At 47.9% G+C, this 17,115-nt stretch overlaps 1 long non-coding RNA gene across 1 annotated transcript in view; it reads right to left on the bottom strand.

Annotated features, from left to right (window-relative positions):
* Window positions 1-1,302: 1,302 nt before the first annotated feature.
* Window positions 1,303-17,115, bottom strand: part of LOC308251185 — a 35,667-nt gene continuing 19,854 nt past the window's right edge. The window contains exon 3 of the long non-coding RNA XR_013960906.1: window positions 1,303-3,587. This is a non-coding gene — a long non-coding RNA (uncharacterized lncRNA). The remainder of the gene's footprint in view (window positions 3,588-17,115) is intronic.

The following is a 17,115-nucleotide window of genomic DNA, read 5'->3' as shown; positions in this document are numbered from 1 at the left end:
TATAGTGAGTCATTTAGGATTGCTATATCTTTGCTGATTTTTTTGTCTAGAGGATTTATCCAGTGATGTCAGTGGTGTATTAAAGTCCCCTACTATGATTGTATTGCTGTCGATCACACCCTTGATATCTTCCAGGAGTTTTGTTATGTATTTGGGTGGTCCTGCATTGGGTACATATATGTTTATCAGGATTATATCCTCTTATTGTATAGATCCTTTAGTATCATGATGTGGCCTTCCTTGTCTCTTATTATGACCTTCACTTTGAGGTCTATTTTGTCAGATGTAAGTATTGCTACTCCAGCTTTTTTTTCATTTCCATTTGCCTGAAAGATATGTTTCCATCCCTTCACTTTCAGTATTGTGAGTCCCTTGTTTCTGAGGTTGGTCTCTTGTAGACAGCATATTTATGGGTCATTTTTTTTATCCATTCAGCCACTCAATGTCTTTTGATTGGTGCTTTTAGTCCATTTACGTTTAAAGTTATTACTGAAAGGTGCTTGTTTGTAGTCATTTTTTATTTTTGTGCCTGTGTTCTTTCTTACCTTTTTATTTCTTTGTTTTACAGCATTCTCTTTAGCATTTCTTGCATTGCTGGTTTGGTGGTGATAAACTCCCTTAGCCTTTTTTTGTCTGTGAAGCTCCTGATTTCTCCTTCAATTTTGATTGACAGTCTTGCTTGATAGAGTATTCTTGGATTTAGTCCTTTGCTTTGCAACACTTTGTATACCTCCTTCCATTCCCTTCTAGCTTGATGTGTTTCTGTTGAGAAATCATTTGATAATCTGATGGGGATCCTTTGTAGGTACCTCTCTGTCTCTTTCTTGCAGCCTTTAAGATTCTCTCATTATCGTTAATATTTGCCATTGTAATTATGATGTGTCTTGGTGTGGGTGTTTTGGGATTGACCTTGCTTGGGACTCTCTGTACTTGTGTAATTTCTTTCCTCCCCATATCTGGGAAGTTTTCTGTCCTTATTTCTTCAAATAGATTTTCTAATCCTTGCTGCTCTTCTTGTCCTTCTGGCAGCCCTATTATACGTATGTTACTTCGTTTCAAAAGCTCCCTTAGGCTCTCCTCCGGCTTTTTAATTTTTTTCTCCAGTTGCTGTTCTGATTGAGCTTGTTTCTCTACCTTATCTTCTAACTCACTAATTCTGTCCTCTACTTCTTCTAGTCTACTGTTGAAACTTTCTATGGTGTTTTTTATTATAGCTGTATGCCGGAGCCTGCCGGAATCTGTTGAACAGTACCTGCAAGGGGGGAGAGGATGAGAAAAGACAGACAGAAAACAGAATGGGATCGGGAGGACTGTAGCACTTCCCGCTTACAGTCCCGAGTTTATTTTTCACCATACTTTTATACAGGGTCAGTTACATTCCATACAATACATCATTCCTATAATGTGGTAAGCATAATTATACCCCTTTGTTTCAGGTTTCCTACTGACCTTTACACAAAGTTCCTTATCTTGGCTAAGATTCCAATGGCTATACCTGTACATACACCTCCGACGCCACCTAAGTTCCTTTCCATGAGATAATCTAGCTATGCTTCTTGCTGAAGGACAATTACGCTTATAAATCAACTGTGCTCTAGGGTTAACTAAGCTCTAGGGGGCAGAATGTGTGATTAATAAACTATTGTGCTTAAAGGTCTCTAAGCCTAAGGGGGGCAGGATGCATGACTAACCTTGGGAACAGGCAGGCCACTTTGTGAAACCTGCCCTCTCAGGACTTTGTCAACTGAGGTCGCTCCCAACAATTTCCCCCTCCTTAAAAATTAAGCAGGTTGGGCTTTTAATTTTAGTTTATGCAGTCCAGTGCACAGTGCAAGAATGCCTTTACCTACTCTATGCATTAAGATAGGAAATAAGCAAAACAGTATTAGAACTAAACCTCCTAATCCAGAAATTCCTAAAGCTAAATGCTGAAAATCTCCTACAGAGGGAACAATCTTAAGAAATTGATCAAGAAAATTCCTAGCGGTATCACTGGCATCAAAACGCAAGGGTCCTGCTTCTTGTAAAACTTGAATCTCTTTATGCAAAGCTAATGAGTCTAAAGAATCATTCGCACTATGCCATATGCCTTCTAAGTGGTTCTTTACTCTATTCTAGGTATGTACACTCTCATATTTCTTAGATGTAACACAGATCCAACTATAATCTGCGTGACAGTCTAATCTAGATCTTATTTGGAGACTCTGTACCTTTTCTCCTAGGTACAGTACCGTGTCATGTAAAGCATTCAGTTTCTCCTCTATTTTCCTATCAATATTTTCCTGAGTGCCCAATGCCTGGGAAACATTTTTAGACAAGTTATTAACAAAATGCGCTGTTTGTACTTGCTGAGTTAATGCCACCGCTGCTGCAGTAGCAGAGGCAATCAAGGTGATGAGAGCTGTGATACCTGCTACCAGCAAGCCAATGAATCTCCTTGGCCTGGATAGTGCCCCTGTGATCTCATGCCAAACCTGTAACCCCTTGTCTGAATACCAGGGGCCAGTAAGATTGACAGGCACCATTACAAAGGATGGTTGGTGTACCACAGCAACTTGTTTCCCATTTTCTAAATTCTTGACACAGTTGGTCAAATTGCATTGGACACACTGTAACTGGTATCTATTTCCAGAAAATGTGATATTAATCCTTCCTACTAATAGAGCATAAGGTTCAGGTACACAGGCAATGACAGGTCTTTTTTCAGGCAGATTAGTATAAAGTAATGACTCTGGTCTAACGTGAGAGATGTCCTTATTATCTTTCTGAACCAGAGGAGTACCCATACTTGCTCCTAACTTCCATAACCTATATTGGAATTTCCTATTACTTAATCCCCATATTCCCTTATACATTCCCAGTTCTAAGGAGTCTGTCCTATTGGGTTGAGACCAGTCATAAATGGAAAAATTAGTTCCTGGGAGTACATACTGTACTGCCTGAGTACCATGACAGCGTTTCCATGGCATAGCGTACTTGGCAGTCAGGGATTCTTTTTCACAAGGGGGCAAGTCCTGGGGTGGAGTGATGTTGATTACCTTTCCCTTCTTTCTGCTCAGTCCTTTAAGAAACACTATCCATTGCTACAGAGTCCATTTGTAGACATCCCGTTACATCACCCTCTAATGACAAATAGGCATTCCATTCCCTTATCCAAAATAGTTAAAACCCACATGTAGTTCTGGTCGTACATGTCCATTAGAAGGCATCCCCAGGGTGTGAGTGTCATTCACATATACCAGAACTGATGGTCCGCCCCATTCAGCTGGATGAAATAAAGGAGGGTCAGGAACGTAGGCCCAGTGGATGTCTCCTTGGACGCTCGGTACTTGGCAGCTTAGGATAGCCATCATTGCCAGGAACACTGAGACTCCTGTCTTTGGAATAGAAGTCTGTTTCAGCGTCTGTTCTGCTTCAACCGCCAACTTCTTCATCAGTCCCCAGGTGGGCACCGCCGCTGTTCGCGTCATCTGAGCCAGGTTGTAGGGTCGCTCTTAGATAGTCAGTTGTCGAACTCCCTTGACCAGCTCGCCCATCTCCTGCGAAGCGCACAGCCTCTCCGGAAGCCACCTCGCACTTTCGGCATCCTGGGGGAAAACACAAACATGCTCTCGTCCCCAAATGAGCACGGGGTCTGGTCCATGCCATTGTCCGGTTAAAGGGTCCTTCCACCTGACCTGAGCATAGGTGGATGCAATTCCTGTATTGCAGAAACGCTGTGCAGCTGATCGCCCATGCACATCCAAAATTAAAAAATTAAGAATAAATAGAGTATGATGTAATAAATTCTGTGGTGTCAGGGGATATAACTCCCCCCTTTTTATTTTTTGTAATTGTAGCTTTAGAGTGCTATGAGCTCTTTCTACTATCCCCTGTCCTTGGGGATTGTATGGAATTTCTGTTTTATGGGTAATATCTAGCTTCTGGCAAAACTGTTGAAAACTTTTTCTAGTATAGCCTGTGCCATTGTCAGTTTTAATACATTTGGGCTGTCCCATAACTGCAAAACACTTTAAACAGTGGGCTATACTTGCTTCACCAGTCTGAGCTGTAGCCATAATAAAGCCAGAAAAAGTATCTACAGTGACATGTACATACTTTACCTGCCCAAAACTGGAGATATGAGTCACATCCATTTGCCACAAATGATTAGCTTTTAGTCCCCTTGGGTTAACCCCATAATGAGGCACTGATTGAGTAGTAGGACAATTTGTACATTGTTTTACTATTTGTCTGGCAGCTTCCCTGGTAATTTTAAATTGCTGCCTGAGACTATTACTATTTTGATGATGCAGCATGTGAGATTGCTCAGCCAATTGTTCCTGGATATATAATATTATTCTAGTCGCAATGTCTACCTGTTCATTCCCTTTTGATAACGGTCCAGGTAGTCCAGTATGAGCTCTGAGATGACCAAAGAAACATGGCTGCATGCGCTGCTGTAGGGCGCGCTGTATGTCTCTAAACATACTTTGTACTATGGAATTAGTTGTCCCAATAAAGGGAACAGTTTCAATTACTTCCATTGCTTTTACTATATACTGACTGTCTGAATACAGGTTAAATGCTTGATTTGGAACACATTGTAATACTGCTAAGATGGCACACAGTTCTACTACCTGCACAGATGTATAGGTAGTTTGAAAAGTTGTTACTTTACCCTGAATACTGTAGGCTGCATTACCATTAGATGAACCATCAGTAAAAATTAACAAAGCCTCTGTAATAGGTTCTTTTTGTACTATCTTGGGAAATACAAAAGCATGCTGGCTTGGAAACTGCAAAAGTTTATTGTGAGGATAATGATTATCTGTTTGACCAGGGTAATTAGCCATAGCCGCTCCCCAGTTGTCACTATGTTGTAACAACCAATCTACTTGCTGTTTGGAGTAAGGAAGACAGATATAAGGCGGCTCACGTCTAATTAATTTGCAAGCTTCAGTCCTTACCATGTGGATAAGAGTAGCTACTTGATCATAATAAGGTGTAAGTACTTTTGCAGGTGATACAGGCAGGTGAATCCATAATAAAGGACCTTCCTGCCATAATACTGCCGTGGGGGTGTGTTGACTAGCAAGAATGTAAGCTACCCATGGCTGAGAATAGTCTAAATATGAAACCTGCTGTTGACCAATAGCTGATTCTACTATCTGTAAAGCCTGTCTGGCTTCTTCTGATAGCTCTCTGGGAGAGTTAGGATTAGAATCTCCCTTGAGGACTTCAAAAAGAGGCTTAAGCTGTCCTGTGGTGATTTTAAGATAAGGTCTTAGCCAATTAATGTCTCCTAGCAGTTTCTGAAAATCATTAAGTGTTTTTAACCTATCCTTTCTTAGCTGTATTTTCTGAGGGGTAATACAATTCTGATGTAAAGTATATCCCAAGTAAGAGAAAGGAGACTGGCTCTGTACTTTCTCAGGGGCAATGACCAGTCCCTTTTCTTTAAGCCCTTCTTGTAGTTGAGCATATGCAGCTAGCAATATGCCTTCATTCTGATAAGCTAACAGAATATCATCCATATAATGTATAATATAAGCTTGAGGAAATTTCTTTCTAGTACTAATAAGAGCTTGAGCAACAAACTTTTGACATAACATGGGACTATTGGCCATCCCTTAGGGGAGAACTAGCCAATGATATCTCCTCATAGGTTCCTGAAAATTAGTGGATGGTATACTAAAAGCAAATCTTTTACAATCTTGAGGTGCTAGGGAATAGTATAAAAACAGTCCTTAAGATCAAGAATTATTTTGTAAGTACCTGCTGGAATGGCAGAAGGTGAGGGAAGTCCTGGTTGTAAGGCTCCCATAAGTTCCATTGTCTCATTAACCTTTCTTAAGTCCTGTAGTAATCTCCACTTTCCTGATTTTTTCTTGGTGACAAATATAGGAGAATTCCAGGGGGAGTTAGAGGGTGCTATATGGCCTTTGTCTAGCTGTTCCTGCACCAGCTGCTCGGCGGCCTGTATATTTTCAGATGCTAGGGGCCATTGATCAACCCACACTGGATTATCTGATTTCTATTGAATTGGATCTGCATGGGTTGCAGGATAATCAAACCGCTCCCCCCCCCCCCCCCACCTAGAAATACCATAACCCTGCTCTAAGAGGTCTGGGCTCTGGCATGGTTGGTTCTATTCTTCCTTGGCCCTCTCTTCCTAACCCCTGGCCTGGCAGCAGTCCTTGATTAAACATTTGCTTTGTTACGGGGGCACTGGGACTATAAATATAAACTCCCATTTCTTGCATGACATCTCTACCCCATAAGTTCACAGGGAGCTTAGGAATAACGTATGGTTGAAATATTCCCTTGTGACCTTCATTATCCTGCCAATGTAATTGATTACTACTTTGTTCTGGACTAGTAGCTTTGCCAATGCCTTGAAGCTGTGTAAGAGCGGGCTGCTTTGGCCAGGATAAAGACCATTGTTCTTGGGTAATAACTGAAACATTCTGCTCCGGTATCCAGTACCCCTGTTAATTTTCTTCCATTTACTGTGTTAGCTCTGGGTGTTGAGCCTTAATAGCTTGAACCCAGGATAAGTCAGAGGATCCGCAACCCTCTGTTCCTCTCTGGGTGCTAGTGGCTGTATGACCTGTCCTGACATAGGGCAATAGAATTAATTGAGCAATCCCTTGTCCGGATTGTATCACAGAAATAGTAGATGGTGAATGAGTCATGATTTTTATTTCTCCTGTATAGTCTTCATCTATGACTCCAGGTGCTATGAATAAACCCTTTATGGTAGAGCTACTGCGTCCCAGAATTAGTCCCATAGTACCTGGAGGCAAAGGCCCATGAACCCCTGTAGGCAGAGCCTGTACTCCCATTTCAGGTGTTAATACTGTGTAGGAGGCGGCACAGAGGTCCAGTCCTGCGCTCCCTGAGGTTGCTCTGTATAAGTCCTGAACGGATTTCCCTGTTGTTGGTTGGGTCCGTTCTGTAGTGCCCCAAAGCATTGTTGAGGGGCCTGGGGCTGGCCCCACCTCCCGTTTCCCTGCTGGGGAGGCAGCATGTTCCCTTGAATATCTTTCTTAGATTTGCATTCTCTGGCCCAATGATTTCCTCTTTTACACCTGGGACATAAACCTGGCTGTCTGGAATTCCCTTGCCTCTGAGGGCACTGTTTAACTTGATGGCCCATTTGTCCACAACCAAAACAACTTCCCTTTTTACCGCCTTTCCTTGTCTGAAGAGGACATCCTTTAAAGTTTTTCCTTGGAGTGCTGCGGCTATAGTTAAGCCTTGAACATAGGATGGCCCTATGTCTGAGCACAACCGGATGTAATCTGATAAATTTCCTTTCTTCCTAAAAGGTCGTATCTCAGCCTGGCAGGCCGTGTTAGCATTCCCAAATGCCAGTTGTTTCACCAGTAACATTCCTGATTCTCCATCACCAATGAGCCGTCCTGTTATTTGCAGCAGGCGGGATACAAAATCCTGAAAAGGCTCATCAGGTCCTTGCCTGATTTTTGATAAATCCTCTGTTTGCCTTCCTGTAGAAGGCAATTTTCTCCATGCCTTAGTGGCAGCTGCATTGACCTGAGCATAAGCCCCAGGAGAATATTGAAGTTGGTTGTTCAATCCTCCATAAGGTCCTTCTCCTGCTAGCATCTCAAAAGTAAAAGGAATATTTTGGCCTCTGTTTATTTCTGCTGTAGCTTGACACTGTTCTATAAATTCTGATTTCCACAACAGATAATCTCCTCCCAAGCAAGCTCTTGTCATGTTCTTCCAATCATTAGGAGGCAGAGCATCCGTAGCTAAAGTGTCCAGCAGCGCCTCAGTAAAAGGTGCTGTTGGCCCATACTGGGAACAAGCTACTTTAAGTTCCTTTAGTTGTTTAAATGGAATGGGAGAATGATATCTCTGCATTTGCCCCTGACCATCTGGCCGTTCCAGTATGGGAAACGCCATATGAAATCCTCCTGTGTCCTCATCCTTTTCTGCTGCTCTCTGTAACGTCTGCTGCAGAGGGAAATTTAAACCTAGATTGCTAGGTTCCCAGGATAGCTCTTTATTTTCTGATGGAGGGACCCGTATTGGGCGTGGTTCCCCTTCATCCGGTTTTTCTACTTTTAGGACGGAGGGCTCCTGAGGCGTTCCTCTGCCAGAGGAAGGCATAGGACATCTACTTTGCAGCTTAATAGTTTTTTCCTCAGGTGGTGACATTAGCTCACAATTCTTTGGCTTGGAGGCTAGTCGTAACAGTTCTTCCTTAATTCCTTTAAGTCCCTCTTTCATTTCTACTACCTCCTCTCCCAATTTCTCTGAACAGTTTAGCCGTGTTAATTCCCCTTTTATCTCAGCTAATTCCTCCTCAATTTTCTCCATACGACTGGGGGCTGGTTCAGTTACTGTTGCTAACACCCTCTGAAAGAAGAGCCAACAGTTATCATTATCTTGATAATGAACGGCTGCATCTTCTAAAGCCTCTTCTTCTCGGGAGGAAGAAGATCCCAAGGCTCGTCGTTGTACGGGTTTTCCTCTTTCTGTGCTAGCAGCACTTCCTGCTCTTTATACTCTGATTTTAAGTGAGGATTTTCAGACAGCGGCCGTTCTAGCAGTGCTGAAGGCTCAGGAGATTTATTAAGCCCCTCAGGAAGGGATAACTTTCCTAGGCTGAGGCAAGAAAGGTTCTTGTCTTTTAAAGACAGCCTCTCTAGACTAGGACATGATGGACTTCTTTGCCTCATTCCCTCATTCTACCTTTTCCCTTCATGGCAGGGGTCAAGACAATCCCGAATAAGATTCCACAAAGAAAATGTATCCACAGGCACCTTCTTCGGGCCATGAGCAGAATAGTAATCTTGTATTCTTTTTCCAATCCTAATCCAAGTCTCAAGATTCACAGTCCCTTCTTCTGGAAACCAAGGTCAAACTGAAAGAATGCACTCTCAGAACAGGCGCCCCTGAGTCTGTTCTGGGAGACAGGAATAGATAAGAGTAAGCAGGCACAGCTCTGCTCCCAGAGAAGAGCAGGCTGACCTCCCCCTCAGCGCTTATCAGTAAACATCCTAGCTTCTGGTTTCTGTTAAAGTTCCTGTTTTCACAAAGTCTTCTGTTGAGATAAAACATACCATTCCCGTGAGAATAAGTAAACAACCTATCTTGCCTCCCACCTGCGTGTGGTTTTTGCCTTTAAAAGTCTGTAGCCCCCCTGGCTCGGGGCTCCAGTCAGCAGCCTCTGGTTGGAGTTGTTGCCTGTGAGTCCCTGCGCTGCGCTTGAATAAAGAAACCTCTTGTTTTGCATCGAGACTCGAGTTCTGCGTTTGGTTTGGGGTCGTCGCTCTGCCAAAGGACCCACCGGGGGTCTTCAAGGACCTTACATTTGGTGCATTGGCCGGGAAGAAGCGACCACCCCTCAAGCGTCAGAACCGACCTTGGAGGTAAGGGGGCCCCCGAAAAGATTTTGTCTTGTTGCTTGTTGTCTGGTTCGTCTGTTAACTGTTTCAGGATTTCTGGTTCTGGTTTCTGGTTCTGGTAAAGACAGGTTGTTCTCTCCGTGAGGAGAGGGCTCCTCTGGCTGATTAGGGTTCGGTCAGAAAAACTGTCAAACTGGGGGATGCCCCAGATTCAGGAGACGACCGAGTAAACTTGGTCGTCGTCGGGTGTCCGGCGACGGGTGAGTCAAAGTCCGGCCGGGCAATCTGTAGGACGGGTGTCCGTCCGTCTGGTTATATCAGGTTATTGTTTCAGTCTCGTTGGGCCCTTTGTCTAAGTGTCTTGTTCATTATCGTCTCTTTTTGTTTGCTTCTCTCTTTTCACCCTGACACGGACGGAATGGGACAGGGAAAGAGTACACCTTTGTCTCTGACTCTCACTAACTGGAAGGACGTGCGGGGACGAGGTTTTGATCTCTCTGTGAATGTTAAAAAAGGACCTTGGCAGACTTTCTGCTCCTCTGAATGGCCTCGGCTCAATGTCGGGTGGCCACCAGAGGGCACTTTTGACCTTTCTGTCATTTTTGCAGTAAAAGACACTGTTTTTCAGCCCGGACCCAGGTCGCACCCCGACCAGCAGCCCTACATCGTCGTTTGGCAGGATCTCGTGCAAAATCCTCCCCCGTGGGTCCGACCCTGGTTGCCCCGGAACGCCTCGCGGGTTCTAACTGTCCAGTCTCCCCCACAGGAGCCGACCAAGAAGCCGCTGGTCGACCCTCAGGCCGACCTCCTCCTTCTCGATTCTCCGCCGCCTTATCCTCCCTCCCTCCAGCCGTCTCTACAAAGGGACCCAGGGCCGGCGGTCCCCTCTGCTTCCGCTCCTCCCCCTGCTGAGGGACCGGCTCAGGGCACCCGAAGCCGAAGGGGACTGCCCCCTTCCCCGGACTCCACCGTTGCGTGCCCCCTCCGAGCATACGGACCTCCGCCTCCCCCGTCGGACGATGGGGGACCGGCACCACTTCAGCCCCTTCAGTATTGGCCTTTCTCCTCTGCTGACCTCTATAACTGGAAAACTAACCATCCTCCTTTTTCAGAGGATCCCCAGAAGTTGACGGGGCTGGTGGAGTCCCTTATGTTCTCTCACCAGCCCACTTGGGACGATTGTCAACAGCTGCTCCAGACCCTCTTCACTACTGAAGAGAGGGAAAGAATCCTTCTAGAGGCCTGAAAGAATGCCCCCGGTCCCGACGGGCAACCTACCCAACTCCCCCACCTGATGGATGCTGCCTTTCCCTTGGCCCGACCGGACTGGGATTTCAACACGGCGGAAGGTAGGGAGCGACTGACAGTCTACCGCCAGACTCTAGTGGCTGGCCTCCGGGGGGCAGCGCGCTGGCCCACCAATTTGGCTAAGGTAAGAGAGGTCCTTCAAGGACCAGCTGAACCCCCCTCTGTCTTCCTCGAGCGGTTAATGGAGGCGTTTAGGAGATATACCCCGTTTGACCCCGCGTCGGAGGGACAGAGGGCTTCAGTGGCTATGGCTTTTATAGGTCAGTCCGCTCTAGACATAAAAAGGAAACTTCAGCGGATTGAAGGGTTACAGGATTATACCCTCCAGGATCTAGTTAAGGAGGCAGAAAAGGTTTATCATAAGAGGGAAACAGAAGAGGAGAAAGAACAAAGGAAAGAGAGAGAGAGGGAAGAGAGAGAGGATAAAAGGGAAAAGAGACAGGAGAAGAACTTAACACGTATTCTGGCCGCAGTGGTAGGAGAAAGCAGACCACTGGCAAGGGAAAAGAGGAGGCAGTCAGGGAACCTGGGCAACAGACCACCGTTGGACAAGGATCAGTGTGCCTACTGCAAAGAGAAGGGGCACTGGAAGCGGGAATGCCCTAAGAAACCAGATAAGGCAGCAAAGCAAGTGCTGGCACTTCATGAGGACAGTGACTGAAGGGGACGGGGCTCGGAACCCCTCCCTGAGCCCAGGGTAACTATTCAAGTGGAGGGGAAGCCGGTCGACTTCTTAGTAGATACGGGAGCTCAATATTCAGTTTTAAAGAGGCCACTAGGGCCAATTTCTTTAAGAAAACATCCTGGGTGATTGGGGCCACCGGCAATGAACAGTACCCTTGGACTACTGACCGGACCTTAGACTTAGGATCCGGGAAAGTCGCCCACTCTTTCCTTGTGATACCTGAGTGCCCTGCTCCTCTGTTGGGAAGAGACTTATTAACCAAGATGGGGGCCCAAATCACCTTCACTCCCCGAGGCCCTGTTGTAACCCAGGGCGAGACAGAAACTGCCACCCTCTTAACCCTCCGCCTAGAGGATGAACATCGGCTCTTTGAAACAGGGTTACAAACGGGGGGGATGGCAACCGAATGGCTTCATCAGTACCCGGGAGCATGGGCAGAGACAGCTGGGATGGGCCTAGCTGATAGGCAGCCTCCAGTGGTAGTAGAGCTCAAGTCCTCCGCTACCCAGATAGCAGTAAGGCAATACCCCATGGCAAGGACAGCCTGGGAAGGGATTAAGCCCCATATCCAGCGCCTCTTAAAACTAGGAATCCTGGTCAAGTGCCGTTCACCATGGAACACTCCACTCCTCCCGGTGAAGAAACCAGGTACTAATGACTATCGACCAGTTCAGGATCTGAGGGAGGTCAATAAGAGGGTATAGGACATTCACCCTACAGTCCCCAACCCCTACAACCTCCTGAGTTCAATACCACCGTCCCATACCTGGTACACAGTCCTGGATTTAAAAGATGCTTTCTTCTGCCTCCGGTTACACCCTGCTAGCCAGGGTATCTTCGCGTTCGAGTGGAGGGACCCAGACATGGGGACTACAGGACAGTTAACTTGGACTCGCCTCCCACAGGGGTTCAAAAATTCTCCCACTATTTTTGATGAGGCTCTTCACCAGGATTTGGCGCCCTTCCGTGCCAAGCACCCTCAGATCACCCTCCTCCAGTACGTAGATGACTTCCTCCTGGCCGGAGCCACGGAAGAAGACTGTCAAACAGGTACCGGGGCCCTACTCTCAGAACTCTCTCGCTTGGGGTACCGGGCATCGGCAAAGAAAGCTCAGATCTGTCAGCAGAGGGTGACTTATCTAGGGTATGCCCTAGAAGGAGGACAGAGGTGGCTCACAGAGGCACGCAAGAATACGGTCACCCAGATCCCAAAGCCCCAGACCCCCCGGCAAGTGCGCGAGTTCCTAGGGACCGCTGGGTTTTGCCGCCTTTGGATTCCTGGTTTCGCAACAATGGCCGAACCACTCTACCCCCTAACCAAACAGGGGAGCCCCTTTGAATGGGGAGAGGCCCAACAGAAGGCCTTTGACAGTATTAAAAGAGCCCTCCTCTCAGCTCCAGCCCTGGCCCTGCCGGACGTTTCCAAACCATTCACCCTCTACATAGACGAGAGGAAAGGGATTGCCCGGGGGGTCCTGACTCAGGCTTTAGGGCCATGGAAGAGACCGGTAGCTTACTTATCAAAAAGACTAGACGCGGTGGCAAGGGGATGGCCAGCCTGCCTGAGGGCCATAGCGGCCACAGCTCAACTAGTGAAGGATGCAGACAAGCTTACCTTGGGGCAGAAGCTGACTATAGTGGCGCCTCACACCCTGGAGAGCATTATCCGACAACCACCAGACTGATGGATGTCCAACGCAAGGATGACCCACTACCAGAGCCTCCTCCTGAATGAAGATCGGGTCCTCTTCGGGGCACCAGTGACTCTAAATCCAGCGACTCTACTGCCTGAGATGAGCCCTGACGGAGAGAAAGTGCTCCACTCGTGTCACGAGATACTGGCAGAGGAAACTGGGCCCCGGAGGGACCTCCGGGATTCACCTTTACCCAGTGCCCAGCTCACCTGGTTCACGGACGGCAGCAGCTACATCCTCGAAGGTAAAAGGGTGGCGGGAGCAGTCGTAGTCAGTAAAGATCAGATAGTATGGGCTAGTAGCTTACCAGAAGGGACCTCAGCCCAAAAGGCTGAATTGATAGCTCTAACTCAGGCCCTCAGACTGGCAGAAGGAAAAAGAATCAACATTTACACTGACAGCAGGTATGCTTTTGCCACTGCCCATATTCATGGGGCCATCTACCGCCAGAGAGGCCTCCTTACCTCAGCAGGCAAGGAAATTAAGAATAAGCAAGAAATACTTGCCCTTCTGGAGGCCATACACGCTCCCCAGGAAGTAGCTATTATCCACTGCCCTGGCCACCAAAGAGGGACCTCAGATGTAGCAGAAGGAAACCGGAGGGCGGATACAGAGGCTAAACGAGCGGCTCTAGGACTGAATATTCTAGCTCTAGCTGAGGCCCCAATGAGCCTGCCGGAATTTCCCAAATATTCCCAGGAAGAGGAGGAAGAACTGGTCAAAAGGCCAGAGAAATATATAAGGGACGAGCAAGGAATTTGGAGGACGGTAGAAGGGAAGATAGTAATACCTGAGGAAGCCGCCAAAGCCTATCTTAAGCAGCTGCACCGGCTCACACATCTGGGAGCAAAGCACCTCCGCACTACCTGTCAGGCCTCCGGATACTTCGTCAAAGGACTCACTCGTCTCGCGGAAAGGGTGGTCAGTCGGTGCAAAGCGTGCCAACTGGTGAACTCACACCCTTCCCGACTCCCACCTGGACAGAGACTCAGGGGCGACCGTCCAGGAAGCTACTGGGAAGTGGACTTCACAGAGGTAAAGGTGGCCTGATATGGCTATAAATACCTCTTAGTCTTTGTAGATACCTTTTCAGGCTGGGTAGAGGCCTTCCCCACTAAGAAGGAGACCGCAACCGTGGTGGCCAAGAAGATCTTAGAGGACATCTTCCCCCGGTTTGGAATACCAAAGGTAATTGGGTCAGACAACGGACCAGCCTTTGTTGCCCAGGTAAGTCAGGGTAAGCCAGGATACTGGGGGCGGATTGGAAATTACATTGTTCATACAGGCCCCAGAGCTCAGGTCAGGTAGAAAGGATGAATAGAACATTAAAAGAGGCCATGACAAAATTATCCATAGAGACTGGTGTGGCAGACTGGACAGTCCTCCTTCCCTTTGCCCTTTTTCGCGTGCGAAACACTCCTGGCCCCCTAGGAATAACTCCGTTCGAGATCTTGTTTGGGGCCCCTCCGCCCCTGGCCGCAGACCCCTGGTCGGTTGAAACTGGTACTCATACCCCCCAATCCCTACTTGCCAGGTTGAAGGCGCTAGATACTGTCCAGAAGGAAGTGTGGACCCCCTTGGCTGCCCTCTATCAACCAGGGGATCTTCAAGTGCCACACCAGTTCCAGGTTGGGGACTTTGTCTACGTCTGACGCCACCGCGCTGCCAACCTCGAGCCAAGGTGGAAGGGACCCTACCTGGTACTGCTGACGACTCCAACGGCTGTTAAAGTAGATGGCATCGCCACCTGGATCCACGCTTCGCACGCTAAACGAGCGCCCCCGCAGGACCATGAATGGACAGTGGAGAGGACTGATCACCCTCTCAAGCTCCGCGTTCGCCGTCAGTCTGCTCCTCCTGCTAAGCCTACCGATAAGTAATAGTAGCAACCCCCATGCCCCAAAGAAACTCACATGGCAAGTCCTCTCTCAGACAGGAGAAGTAGTATGGAGCACCACCCAAGTTGAGGTCCCTGGAACTTGGTGGCCTACTCTCACCCCAGACATCTGTGCACTGGTGGCGGGCTCAGACTATTGGGATATCCCAGACAAGTCAGTAAGGGACTCCCAATCTCCAGGAGTATGGGGGGAATCCAAGCCTCCATGGGAGGCTGACGAGGGGGAACCCGCAGCCCCAATAGGGTGCAGTGAAGGAGTGCGTCGTGAGAGACTATGAAGGACCCCTATTTATGCATGCCCCCAGGGGCAGCGGAACTGTGGGGGGGGTAGAGCATTATTATTGTTATAGATGGGGATGTGAAACATCTGGAGACGCTTGGTGGCTCTGGCGCCCCTCTGATTCATGGGACCTCCTTTGGGTACAAAGGAACCGTACTCAGGGACCCAATACGTGCTCAGTATCTGGGTGGTGCAATCCCCTGAACATTACCTTCCTCCCGGCGGGGCGGAAAGCCAACCTATGGGTGGCGGGACGGTCCTGGGGAGTACGTATCTATCTAGGCCCTACCATACGAGACCTAGGTCTGTCATTCACTGTCAGGCTTCGGATCGAATCATTTGCCCCAATGGTAGTAGGGCCCAATATTGTCCTCGAGCAGCATATCCTTGAAGAGGGGAAGCATATCCCCCCCCTGCTCCCGCAGGAAGCGAATCCCTGCATTCCACCCGCCCCGTCCTGAATACTAGCCAAAGACTGCTCGGGATCATCCAAGGGACTTTTAGCCTTCTAAACTCTTCCAACCCCTCTCTGACGGCCTCCTGCTGGCTATATTTAGCCTCCGGACCACCTTACTATGATGGAGTTGCCTTTCTCGGTAATTTCAGTAACTCTACCAACCATGCTTCTTGCAGCTGGGGAGCCCATGGCAAACTGACCCTGACGGAAGTCTCCGGGCAAGGTACATGCCTAGGAAAAGTCCCGGAAGACCGAAAGCAGCTCTGCAACCAAACCCTAGAGAGCCCTCAGACCTCTACTAACTTCCTCTTAGTCCCTTCTTCAGGGGGATGGTGGGCCTGTAACACAGGACTGACTCCCTGTGTATCTACTTCAGTTTTTAACAGCTCTCAGGATTATTGTGTCCTAGTCCAAATAATTCCCAGAATCCTGTACCACCAGGCTACCTCCTTCGAGGATGAGTTTGACTTACAACCTCGCTGGTATAGAAGGGAACCGGTCTCACTTACTCTGGCAGTAATGTTAGGTTTAGGGATAGCTGCGGGGGTCGGGACAGGGGCAGCTGCCCTTGTCCAAGCTCCTCGCTACACTGAGGAACTACGTATGGCCATAGATGAGGATCTCAGGGCTATAGAACAGTCCATCACCAAACTCGAAGAATCCCTAACTTCTCTATCTGAAGTAGTTTTACAAAATAGGAGGGGATTGGACCTCCTGTTCCTGAAGGAAGGGGGACTCTGTGCCGCTTTGAGGGAACAGTGTTGTTTCTATGCAGACCATTCTGGGATTGTAAAAGACTCAATGTCCAAACTTAGAGAGAGACTTGAGACCCGGCGACGAGAACGGGAAACTAACCAGGGATGGTTTGAAGGCTGGTATAATCGTTCCCCCTGGTTCACCACCCTGATATCTACCTTGGTGGGGCCCCTAATAATTCTTTTGATGCTCCTGACTTTTAGCCCCTGCATCCTTAACAGGTTAGTGGCTTTTATCCGGGATAGAATAAGTGCAGTCCAGGTAATGGTACTCCAACAGAGATACCAACCGCTTTCTCAAAATGAGGGTCTGTAGTCCCAGGATTGGAACTCCCCAAAAACGAAAAGGGGGGAATGAAAGAATGCACTCTCAGAACAGGCGCCCCTGAGTCTGTTCTGGGAGACAGGAATAGATAAGAGTAAGCAGGCACAGCTCTGCTCCCAGAGAAGAGCAGGCTGACCTCCCCCTCAGCGCTTATCAGTAAACATCCTAGCTTCTGGTTTCTGTTAAAGTTCCTGTTTTCACAAAGTCTTCTGTTGAGATAAAACATACCATTCCCGTGAGAATAAGTAAACAACCTATCTTGCCTCCCACCTGCGTGTGGTTTTTGCCTTTAAAAGTCTGTAGCCCCCCTGGCTCGGGGCTCCAGTCAGCAGCCTCTGGTTGGAGTTGTTGC

Source organism: Plecotus auritus, assembly GCF_963455305.1.
Source record: "Plecotus auritus genome assembly, chromosome: 6".
Classification (NCBI taxonomy): Eukaryota; Metazoa; Chordata; class Mammalia; order Chiroptera; family Vespertilionidae; genus Plecotus; species Plecotus auritus.
Note: the sequence above shows the minus strand (reverse complement) of the source record. Positions and strands in the feature narration are given on the sequence as shown.